This window comes from Sciurus vulgaris (assembly GCF_902686455.1).
Source record: "Sciurus vulgaris genome assembly, chromosome: X".
In the NCBI taxonomy this organism is placed as follows: Eukaryota; Metazoa; Chordata; class Mammalia; order Rodentia; family Sciuridae; genus Sciurus; species Sciurus vulgaris.
The window spans coordinates 92,166,700-92,178,998 of NC_136471.1; the positions used below are offsets into that span (position 1 = coordinate 92,166,700).

Below are 12,299 nucleotides of genomic sequence, written 5' to 3' on the forward strand. Positions count from 1 at the left end.
CCACTATTTTTTTTGGGGTACTTGGGATTGAACTCAGGGACACTTCGACCACTGAGCCACATCCCACCCCCAGTCCTATTTTGTATTTTATTTAGAGACAGGGTCTCACTGAGTTGCTTAGTGCCTCACTTTTGCTGAGGCTGGTTTTGAAATTGTGATCCTCCAGCCGCAGTCTCTCAAGCCTCTGTGATTAGAGGCATGTGTCACCATGCCCAGCTCACCATCAGTATTAACCTCCCCTTACTGTTGACCTTCCACACTCACTGTTAACTTCCTATCCTCACTGTTGACCTCCATCCTCACTTTTGACTTCCATCCTCACTTTTGACCTCCAACCTCACTGTTGACCTCCCATTCTCACTGTTGATCTCCCATCCTCAATGTTGACCTCCATCCTCACTGTAGACCTGCTATCCTCACTATAGACTACCCATTCTCACTGATGACCTCTCACACTCACTGTTTCTTTACTATCCTCTCTGTTGTCCTCCAGTCTTCACTCTAGATCTCCTATCCTCACTGGTGACCTCCCATCCTCACTGTGGACATCTTATCCTCACTAGAGACATCCAATCCCCACTTTTGATATCCAAATTTCACACTCACAGAATATAATACTCAAAACTGTTAACCTTGATGATGATGATGATGATGGTGGTGGTGGTGGTGGTGATGATGGTAGTAACAATGATGGTAATGGTGATGATGTTGGTGATGGGAATGATGGTGACAGTATGGTGATGGTTATGAAGGTGATAATTATGATGGCAATAGTGGCGATGGTGATGATGGTCATGATGGTCATAATGGTGATGGTGATGTTCATGATGATTACAGTGGTGAGAGTGGCAATGGTGATGATAGCGGTTACAGTGATGATAGCAATGGTGATGGTGATGTTGGTGATATCAATGGAAATTTATGGTAATTATGACAGTGATGGCAGTGATGGTGATGATGATGATGATGATGGTGATAATGATGATGCTGACAGTGGCAGTGATGATGATGATTCTCATGTACGCCTACTCTGTCCAGTAGAGTTGTATGCTCATCAAGCTTGTTCCGTTTTAGTTTGATTTTACATCACTGTGACCAAAAGCCGTGACAAGAAAAACTTAGAGGAGGCAAAGTTTATTTTGGCTCATGGTTTCAGAAGTTCAGTCCATGGTTAGCCAACTCCATAGCCCTGGGCCCAAAGGGACACAGAACATCATGGCAGAAGGACATGGTAGAGGAAAACAGCTCAGGACATGGCAACCAGAAAGCAAAGAGAGCTCCGCTCACCAGGGTCAAAATATAAACCCCAAAGGCACAGTCCCAATGACCTACTTCTTCCTGCCACACTATATTTGCCTACAGTTATCATCCAATTAATCCATATCAGTGAATTAATCCACCAATTAAGTTACAAATCTCATAATATAGTCATTTCACCTATGAACATTCTTGCATTGTCTCACACATGATTTTTGTGGACACCTTATATCTAAACCATAATATATTTCAAATGATCTATGCCTGTTATAATTATATACATTAAGTTTCAAGAGGGAGACACATGAGGCACTAAATGCTTTTATTTACAAACTATGTAAAACACTGCTATATGATTGTGGAAAAGAATTGCTCCTATGAGAGCTAATGTGGACATTTAGAATGAACTTTTAAAAGTGAGTGGATTAAAAAATACTTGTCAAATCAGGAATGGGAAAGACACCCAACAGCCCTTGGAGGCCACATGATAAGGATGCAGAGAAAGACTACTGAATGGAAGAAAATCTTTGCAACCTACTCACATCACAGGAATTAATATCCAGAATATAAAAAGAACACAAAAACAACAAAAAGCCCAATCGATAAATGGGCAAAAAAGCCTAAATAGACATTTCTCAAAAGAAGAAACACAAATAGCCAACAAATACATGAAAAAAAATAACGTTCCACATCTCTAGCACTTGAGGAAAGGCAAATCAAAATCACAATAATAATTCATCTCACTCCAGTCAGAACAGCAATTAACAAGAATATAAATAATAAATGCTCATGACGATGTGGACAAAAAGGTACATGCACACATGGTTGATGGGACTACAGACTAATACAATCACTCTGGAAAGCAGTGTGGAGATTCTTCAAAAAACTAGGAATGGAACCACCATACTAATCAGCTATACAGTTCCTTGATATTTATCCAGAACTAAAGTTAGCACACTGTAGTGATACAGCCACCTCAATGTTTGTAGCAGCACAGTTCAAAATAGCCAACTTATGGAACCAGCCCAGATGCTTGTCACTACATGCATGAATTAAGAAAATTTAATGTTTATACACAATTGGATATAACTCAGCCATAAAGAAGAATGAAATTTTGGCATTGGTCAGCAAGTGGAGGGCATCATGCTAAGTGAAATAAGCCAGACTCAGAAAATCAAAGGTTGAAGATTTTCTCTCATATGCAGAAGCTAGAACAAAATAAATGGACAAAGGATGGTCAAATATAAAGATGTAGAGAAGATCAAAGAAGTAAAATAAGGAGCTTGAAAGAAAGAATAGGAATATGAAAGGGGAGGCAATCAGAAAGAATTTACGAAATTGTGCTGTGTGCATGTATAGATATACCCCAGGGAATTCCACCTTTCCACATATCTATGAATGAATGAATGAATGAATGAAAGAATAAATAAATAACATGACCAGCAGAACAGAGGAAGGAGAATAAGGGGTAAGAGGAAGGGAGGTAAAGCAGGAGCACAGGGGACTGAAATGGAGTAAATTAAATTCCATGCATGTATGAGTTTGTCAAAATGAACCTGAATGTTATATATAACTAATAAAAGAAAAAAATAACTAGGCAGATATGCCTGCCAATAATCATGTGAAAGCCCATTGACTCAAAGACAGAAGCCCATGAAAGAAAATCTTTCCTTTCATTATTTCTATAAGTGGAACTTCATGTTCATGGTGGAATTTTTCCATCCTAACACATGGTCTTATTTGCCAGGGTAAAGGTTTTGACAACATCTATCAGCCCTGATAACAAAAGCTGGAAACAGAGTAACCAATAGGAGGAAAATCAATAAAAGTTTCATCTAATCCCTGCAATGATCAAACGACAAGTCATGTGTCTGGGCCTACGTCACTCTTCAGGGACCTGAGGCCACTTTTGCTGAAAACTCTGACTCTTCATTTGGGCCTGCAGATGTCCCATGGGTGCCTGGAAGGGTATGAAAAGGCTTGGCCTCTTTGTCTTCATATCTTGTCTGTCTCTTGGTGCCTTAACTTGTGGGTCAGATTCTATTCAGCCTTGCATGTAGACATGTTGATCCTTTGAGAAATGTTTTGTCTGGAATCACACTACAGAGTTGACTTGACCTGGACTTGCCTAGTGTCTCTTTCTTCCTCATCTGAGGCTAAAGACACTTATCAGCAACTATGACCAGCAGCACCAGACCATGAAAGGAGTGAAAAGAGTGGCATTCAGTTTCTGGAAGACCTCCACCTGTCCCCAGAAAAGACATGAATATTCCTCCCCTTAATTAGCTGTTAGGATTTAGATGTGGTGTCCCCCAAAAGCTCACGTGTGAGACAATGCAAGAAGGTTTGGAGGAGAAGATTGGGTTATAGCTTTAACCTAATCAGTGAATTAATCCCTTATGGTATTAACTGAGTGATAACTAGAGGCAGGTGGGTTGTGGCTGGAGGAAGTCTTTCATTGGGGGTGTGACCATGGGGTATATATTTGTATCTGGAAAGCGGAGCCTCTCTCTCTGCCTCCTGATCACCATTTGAGCTGCTTCATTCCGCCACACTCTTCCACCATGATGTTCAGCATTACCTCAAGTCCTGAGGAATGGAGGCTGCCTTCTATGAACTAAGACCTCTGAAACTGTGAGCCCTCAAATATTGCCTCCTCTAAAATTGTTCTGGTGAGATCCTTTTAGTCACAGCAATGAAAAAGCTGACTGAAACATTAGCCTACCCCTTTCCCTTATTATTGCTATCCTGTATCTATAACCTCACAACCCCTGGAGTTGAGAAACTGTTTTGTGGGCAGAGCTCCCTCTTCTCCATTCTTTGGCCACAGAATAAAGCCTGTATTTCTCCTTAACACTTATTGCTCAGATACTGTTTTTTCCATGGGATGAGCCTCTAGACCTGCATTTGATAACACCAGGACTCTTCCTCTCACACCAACTAGGACTTTGAGCCAATGTGGGGAGGCTTAGGTTTCCTGTTTCTGCAGGCTAGTTCAATGGCTCCAGCCCAGACGCCAAGGGACTCCTAACACCTTTCCTCTGGCCCACTCATCCACGGAAGGAATGTCTCTGAGGAACCACAGGGCAACCCTGAACCTTCACAAGTAGACTGTGCAGCCTGCCTCCCTGCAGGGAGAGGCCCCAGAGGAACACTGGGGGCCTTCTTAGTCTTGGGACCCCTTGGAACTAGGCCCTCTCTCACCAGTCCAGAGAATGGCCTCCTGACTCCCATGTTTGGGCAGGGCCTCACCTGCTCTGTAGAGTTTCTATCCAGAGATGCTTCTCCCAACACACAGGCCCAGCCCTGCCTTCTTCCTGGGCAGGGTGAATTAGCTGGACAGTGCAAAAGCAGCTGCAGGCAACCTCCTGCAGAGGCCTTGATGCTGATAGCAGAGTTTGTTGGCCCACTGAACCTTCCATGCAGAGAGTCAGGGAAGCCCCTCCACAAGTGGTCCTGACAGAAGACCTAGGTTCTGAAGGGGCTCTGCCCCATCTTGCCATTGTAGCAGGGACATGATTTGCTCACCTTTGAGGTGATGGCAAATAGTACATAAACTGGAAGGGTGTTTTCTTCTTGAAGAATCAAATACCCTATACATGGAGTTGCAAATTCACTCCCTTTGCCTAAACTGCCAGTATTGCCAACAGAGGCCCTGGTTCCCCTGCTGAAGCTGTGGGCAGGTTCTCAGAGATATGACTTTCATTTTGCTGTGGTTGCTTTTGATGTTGCAGGCAAGTTACCTTTTGTATAGTTCAGTTTTCCTCTCTGCTGAGACAATTTTTTGTAATTGATATGTTAATGGTGCTTTGCTATTTCCAAGCCCATCTTCAGTTTTCTGGCCCTAACTTCAGCTCTCCAGTGCTGTATGAGTTGGTTTCATGTCTGTCTCTCTGACTGGTTGCTTACCTCGGGGAGGTAGGAGCTGTACCCAGACCATCACCTACCTGCACAATACCCAGGAAAGTGCTGGGCACTGGGAAAGAGCCTATAAAGGAGACTGAGTAAACAGCTGAGGGAGGGGATGCAACCCTCATGCAAACCTCAGCATCTCCCTGAACCCCTGTTATTTCTTGTTTCTGGTCTTTGGCTCCATGGATGATATAGAATACAAACCTCTCCCACAAAGTTCACCAAGGATGTTGCCAGTGTCCCAAACCTAACTCTTCCATCAACAAGAGGAAAGACTAGGGGAGCATTTAGCCAGACATGCAGCATGATGAAAGTTACTTCCATAGTCTCTGGAGAAGCCTGGTGCCCAAAGGAAATACCTTGTCCCTGATTCTGAGATTCAGAAAACCAGAAAACTGGGGTTCCAGTTTATTTAATCTTCTAGAGAAAACTTCCTTTCTCTAGAAACAAAGAATTAAATCCAGTCAGAGAAACTTCAGGACTTCCAGATCTTAAGTGTGGAGCTGGGAGAGCAGTGTTCTGATCCCCACTTAGAATACACAGGTGCTTAAACCAAGGGACAGGCAGGAGCAGGGCTGGACAACCTCAAGGGTCTCCCATCCCCACATCAAGTGTGGCTCTCCACACACTGTCACAAAACTGCTTAACCTTGAATCTCAATTTTCTAAGCTTCAGGTGACAGGTGCTCACTATTTCCCAGTCACTGGGAAACCAGACCCCTCACTATGGACACCTCACGGTGGGACTCCTTGCCATTGGACACATCACCATTGGCCCCCACCAGACACCCCCAGGCCGTGGACTCCGACAGGAAGTGGTGTGACCTTGCAGACTATTGTACCCGGGCCCAGGGTTTATAGAGCCCCATCCCCACCCCATCTTTGCACACACACTTTTCCATTGGCAACTTTTCAGTGCTCTTTCCCCCTTCCTCAGCACAAATACTAGCATAAAAAGGGCCTGAATCAAAGGGTGATTATATCAATGAGTGTTTGTCTTGGTTTGCAGTCTATTTGCGTTAACACCAAAATAAATTGCAAATTGTCCTATGCTGCTAAAAAACATGTACGTTGTAAGTAATTTCTGTTGGGGGATGTACAGTGTGTTCAGGCTCACCATCCTATCCTGTCCTTCCTATCAGCAAGTCGCTAATTAAGAAAATACAATGTATGTTGTGCAGGCACTGCCATTTCTAGGGTGGGCTGTGTCAGTGATATTCCTTAGGGATGGCATGCTCTGCAAGTTCCTGGAAGTTTTGAAAGCTTTCCACTAACAAGCCCATCTTTGGGCTCTGTGCCTGTCACCCCACTTTGCAGATGAGGAAGGCAAGATACTAAGAGCTTGTGCTACTGCTCTTGTCTGATAGTAAGTGGTAAAGCTGGAATTCAGATGTGATCTAGCCACTAAGCTAGCCTGCCACAATGAGGTCCCAATTAAGGGCCTCATTGTCCTCCAAGTCCATGCTCCCTCCTCACTGAGTGCACACAGATGGTATAAGTGCAAGAGGACAGATACAGACCTCAACTTGGGCACCATCAGGGCTCATTTTCTGGATGTGAAAATGGCTGTCAGTTACAGAGGGGATTTTGGTTTTATAGGGTACAGTGAGGACAGTGTAATCATTGGAAACCATGCACATGTAGTCCAGGGGTTAGTTGTACAGGTTAAAAATTTAACTTAGGTTGATAGTTGTAAAAAGGTTGAAATTCATTGTTGTCTGGGGAGATAGGAGTCCAGATCCCAAGAGATGAGTACTCAAATCTTGCCCATTGTTTTACTTTCTCTGGGATCCATTGTTTTCCAGAGTTTCAATATTTGCTGTGCCTCCATTTAGGACTAATTTGACATGGGGGAAGGTCAAGGTTCAGGTCCCAGCATTCAGTATCGACCCCTTTCCTTTAGGGCCCATTGTTATTAGGAAAGGATTTGCTGGAAGGTTAGTCCTTGGCTAGTTTCCCCTCTTTCCTCCAAAGCTGCACCTCTCTCTGTTTTTCCTTGGGTGAATATTATTTTCCATAACCCTCCAGATGGTACTCTGCTTCCTGCTGTGGAGCCAGCTCCTGCCAGTAGATTTTTGTTTCAAGAACTGTTTCTTTTGTCATCTGTAGCATAGATGTAAAAAATGATTGTTTTAATCACAAAGCAAACATAATACCCTGTGGGAAGACAGAGAAGCAACCTGAAAGGGAACCCAGGCATCTGAGTGTCCAGGAGGAAAGATCCACTCTGCCCAGCCAAGGGGAGGAGGCAACACCCCACATCCGTAAGTTGTTGCCGCATGTGTCCTGCAAAACAATCTTGTGCCCAAACTGATGAGGGAAATCTGAACTCAGGACAGAATTGCTTGTTCATATTAAGGAATTTGACATAGAAAACACCCTGCAGCCAGAGTTGAGAAATCAGAATTGCCTCCTGGGCTGCATAAAATAGGCTGGTCCTGAGGGACTGCAGGGAGTGCACATCAACCATTTTGTCCTACTCCTCAGCTTGGGAAAACAGTGCCCAGCCACTGATGACCTTCTTTGATATGGCATTTTCTATTTGCCTTAGTTTTCTGTTGCTGCAAACACATTACCAGACAAAGGAGAATAGAAAAAGACCCTCATTATCTATAGTTTTCCCAACCAAAAGTCTGGGCACCCTGCAACTTCATTTTCTGCTGTGAGTCTAGACAGGTTGGAATTGGTGTTATTGGCCTTTGATGTTCATATGATCTGGGGGCTTCTCTTAAGCTCCTTCTTGCATATGATATCCTTCTTGCAGTTGCAGGACTGAGATGACTATTCCCTTCCTGCTCTTAGCCCCAGGAGATCCTCTGTACCCACCACCACCTGCAAGTTTTGCCATATAGCCCCCTACACTGTGGCTTCTTCAGTGGCAGGAGTGGGCCTCTCAGTTCCTTCCTGCAACCAGAAGTAGGAAACTACATTCAGAGTCCAGGTGATTGAGCCAGGGCCTCACCTTCTTGTGCCACTGCATTGGAACCTTCATCACATGAAGATTCCTTCCCAAAAGCCCCAGGTTCATGCTAAACAGTAGGTGGAAGAACATACAGCTGAGGTCTGTAGCCTTAGACCATCAGGAGTCCACCAAGTCCTTCAGAGAGATCTCCATACACTGATGTGCCCCAGTACCTCCAGAAACTTTTGGGATACAATTATCCCCCCAAAAAACCCAAACTCAAACGACATATATGTCCTTGGGCACATTGTAATTGCCCCAGCTTAAGACATCTGTTCTTCATTCATTCCCTCATTCACTCATTTGATGGTTATTCACTGAGCACACTGGATTCCAGGACAGCTCAGGGAAGCTCTGGGAACTGGGAAAACTTAGGTTTAAAGATGCTGGGAAGGATTCCTCACCTTCATGGAAACTTCACCCCATGCTTCACATCCCTGGAAAAACTGGTGTTAAGATGGAGGTGAAGCCAAGAAGGAAAACCACTCACAGAAGACAGGAGAGATGGAAGCACTATGTGAATGAGCAGATCAAGGGCTACAAGTGTTTCAGACTCATCTGACCTCCCTATGCTTGGGTGTCCAGAGTTGATGTGAGCTTTGCTGGTGCTAGTAGCACATGGCTCATGTGCCAGCACCTGCTCAATGCTCATCAGAAACTATTCATCATATTCCTGTCAGATAATTGCCACCTTTGCACAATTTCACACATCAGAAACATGACTCAGAGAGGTTGAGTGACTCAGAATGGCCATACAGAGAAACTGGATCACAGTGTTCAACTGCAGACCTGGTAATTCAGGTATGTTTTATGATTCTGGAAGCATCAATGTTTCAATGATGCTGAATAAATGCATATCCTGGTTTTGAAAAACATTGACCCATGACTTCACACAGAATGCTTATCATGCCAGGATATGTATGTTTCTGGAACACTGGCTGCCCACTCTTGAGGCAGCAAATATCCCTGCTCCAGTAATACCCCTCTGTATGATATTTTCTATTTCAGAGGTAGAGCAAGGATCGTCTGCATTTTGAGGATGAGGCCTTCCCCACTCTTCTCAGTGTTGGCACCCCAACATGTCAGGCTTCTCCAATTCATCCTAAAACCTGAGTGGCAGATAGAGCATGTCTTCTAACAGTACTTCCTATAAGAAAGCACTTTACCATCTGGGTTCAGATGCTAAGCAGAGTCATGGGGTAGCAAAGGTTTCTGCTTCCCTGGAGTAGATCTCTGGCAGGGGAGATGGATGAATAAATCAGTAAGCAAATGAATAAACAGGGTCATTTAGGTAGTAGTAATTGGTTGCTGGAAACAAAGCATGGGGACATGCTAGAGAGCAACATGCCTTCAGGAGGGAAGGTTTAAGCTGGTTCCTGAGGGTAGTCAGCACAAAAGCCCTGGGGTGGGAGGAGCTTGGTGTAGCCATAAAGGGAGTGGAGCCAGGGACAGGTCTTGGCTCTGAGGCTTCTGTGAGAGCTTGTTCCACATCACTCCTCCTGTCTGGGGAGCAGTCAAAGCAGATCAGCTCTAGGGATCATGAACAGAAGCAGCTTGTGGCAGCTAGAGGGATGCCCAGGAAAGAGCCTAGGTCCTTACAATCTAATCTGGCTGTGCTGAAGAAATACTTCACTTAGTTTACAAAAGGATATTCTAGAGAATATGAGGTAGCCAGACCAGCTCTCCTTCCCCTCAAGAGTGGGAGGCCTGGCCCATCTCATCTGGGTTGAGACTGGCCCACAGAGGAGGCCTCCTGGGCATCCCTCCCATTCACTTCCAGGGCACCCCTGAAGCCCTGTCATCTCCTTGTCCGGATATCTGGATGGTGAGACCCTTCACCCCAAGAAGTGGGTGAGGGGCAGAAGACCAACTGCATATATGCAATGGGAGGTCCCTGGTGACCAACCTCCCCTGCTCCTCACTAACCTCCTTTCTATTCTCCTCCCTTTCTTTCTTGTTCACACGCTGCTCATCCTTCTTGCCTTATACACATGTTGTGCCCACAGAATAGCATGCCTGTGTGTCCACCTATTACAAAGGTTGTTCCTGGCTATGGAGCCAAAGCACCCTCTGGAAGGAGACCTGAAGCCCCTGTAAGGGGGACCCAGACTCAAGGCCACATCCAGAGAAGCTAGTCACCTGGGTCTGACTGGGTGAGGAGGGTGGTGGAAGGCTCTAGGAACAGTCACTGCAAAACCTGAGTGACTGCCTTTTCACCAAATTCCCCAGGTCATTTGCATAACAGCCAAGGCTTTAGGAGGGTGCCCAGGAGAAGAGGAGAAAGGATGCTGAGTGCTTCCTTGGAGTCCAGAGAAAGTAAACGCTTCTCTGAACTTGGATCTGAGTTCTTGTCCTCTGTCCAGGCCATGGATGCCTCTGCCCTATAGCCCCAGGGCCTATGAAGTGGCCTCTCAGCTATTTCCTCTCTGAAGGACCCAAGTGCTCTGAGCTAGACCTGAGCTGAGGCCAGACTCAAACCATTTCCAGGAAATTAAAACACTCACAGGACTCATTCAGGCAATGACTTCTGAGAAATAGACCCAGCTTTCAGGGAATGTATTGTTTTAATGATAACTAAGAAAGAAATCAGATCAATGCAGCACTTCTCCCAATTGGTCCTTTTTATCAGTGACTAAAAATGATATGGCTGGTTATCAGTGAGGAGTTCTGCTTCCTCAAATGTTGAAGTTTGGACATTAGAGAAGCAGCCCATGCAAGCGTAGAGAGCAAATTTTAATTAAAATATAGCAACACACTTCTCCTGGCAGGAAGAAATGTATCCCAAGAAGTGGACGTATCCAGCCCCTTTGATACATTTTAGATTTTCTTCATTCTCCCATCCTCTTTCCCCTTGTCTCTCTCCTTTCTGCATACTGTGACTAGGCCAAAGAGATGCCTGACTAGGCCCAGGAGATGCCAGTGGGATGACCAAAAGCCCACAAACTTCTTCATCAGCAACTGGCCCGATAGTCCTTAGCCTGCAAAATTTGACTACTTAAGAGAAACTCCCCTACCATCCATTCTCTCTCTCTCTCTCTCTCTCTCTCTCTCTCTCTCTCTCTCTCTCTCTCTCTCTCTCTCTCTCTCTCTTTCTCTCTCTCTCTCTCTCCAGGGCAGACACTGCTTGTCTGCGAAATAAAATCTCTTGCATGAGTTCCTGCATCCAGAGTGGTTTTTCTGGGTGCTTTTCACTTTTCACATAGTGGACCCATTTTACATAATCATTCAATTGCCCTCATGTTCCCACCATCCTCATCTGTCTGTCCCCTAACAGTTCTAAAGCTGAGGGACAAAACGACAGCCAATATAGCTAAATAAATAATTAGGTCTGATTAGGAATGTGGAGGCTGGTTGAAAAGAAAATCAAATGCTGCCCTTTCCCCCTAGTTCTTCCAAATCCCTTCCCCCTACTCCTACTCCAACCTGTTGCTAAGATAATGTGCACCAGGAATTGTTCCTCCCAGCAGGGATTTGTAAGAGTTATAAGAGTTGTTAATTGATACCTACTGGCTGTTGCCTTACTGCCTGTATTACTCTACCATTTGGCCCTTCCCCTATGCCCGTTTGCTTCCCACCTTTATGCAGGATGGGGAGACATGGGAGGGAAGGAGAGCACGAGAACAAAGAGAATGTAAAATTAATAAAAGGGACAGGAGACTCCTACTTCTTTGGATACCAACTCTGGGTCCCCTTCTCTGCCCATAATTCTGTGTTACTGTTCTTTAAATAAAACTTGCTTTCTACACATGGGGAAATGGAACTCAACACCTGGGGAAACAGAACTGGTTGTCACTGGTAAACAGTGCTATCAGTTCCACTAGGCCAGCAAGCTGGACCTGAGAGACCATACCCATTTGACTCTCTTTTTGAAGTATTTTGTTCTGAAACATCAAATCAAAGCATATATATAAAGCACTTATTTCCTTCCTCTCTGGGTTGGGAGACTGAGGAGGAAGTGGATGGAGCTATAAGTGTGAGGACTGGGCCACCTTGGAGGCACTTGGAGGCTCAGACCCCACTGTCAGGTCATTTGCACCTGTTGCCTCCACTAAAAATTGAAGTGACAGCCTCCTAATCTCTTTACCTCCCTGGAGAAGTACAGTCCACTTCTGGGGCCAGCTGGGAGCTCAGAAGTCCCTGGAACCTCCACCCACAGGTCTTGCTGATAC

General features: G+C 45.0%; 1 pseudogene across 1 annotated transcript in view; it reads left to right on the forward strand.

Annotated features, from left to right (window-relative positions):
- Positions 1-779: 779 nt before the first annotated feature.
- The window catches only part of LOC306651593 (cyclin-Y-like protein 1), a 39,490-nt pseudogene continuing 27,970 nt past the window's right edge, over positions 780-12,299 (forward strand). Inside the window, exon 1 of the transcript in view lies at positions 780-1,019. The product of the transcript in view is annotated as a cyclin-Y-like protein 1 (transcript). The remainder of the gene's footprint in view (positions 1,020-12,299) is intronic.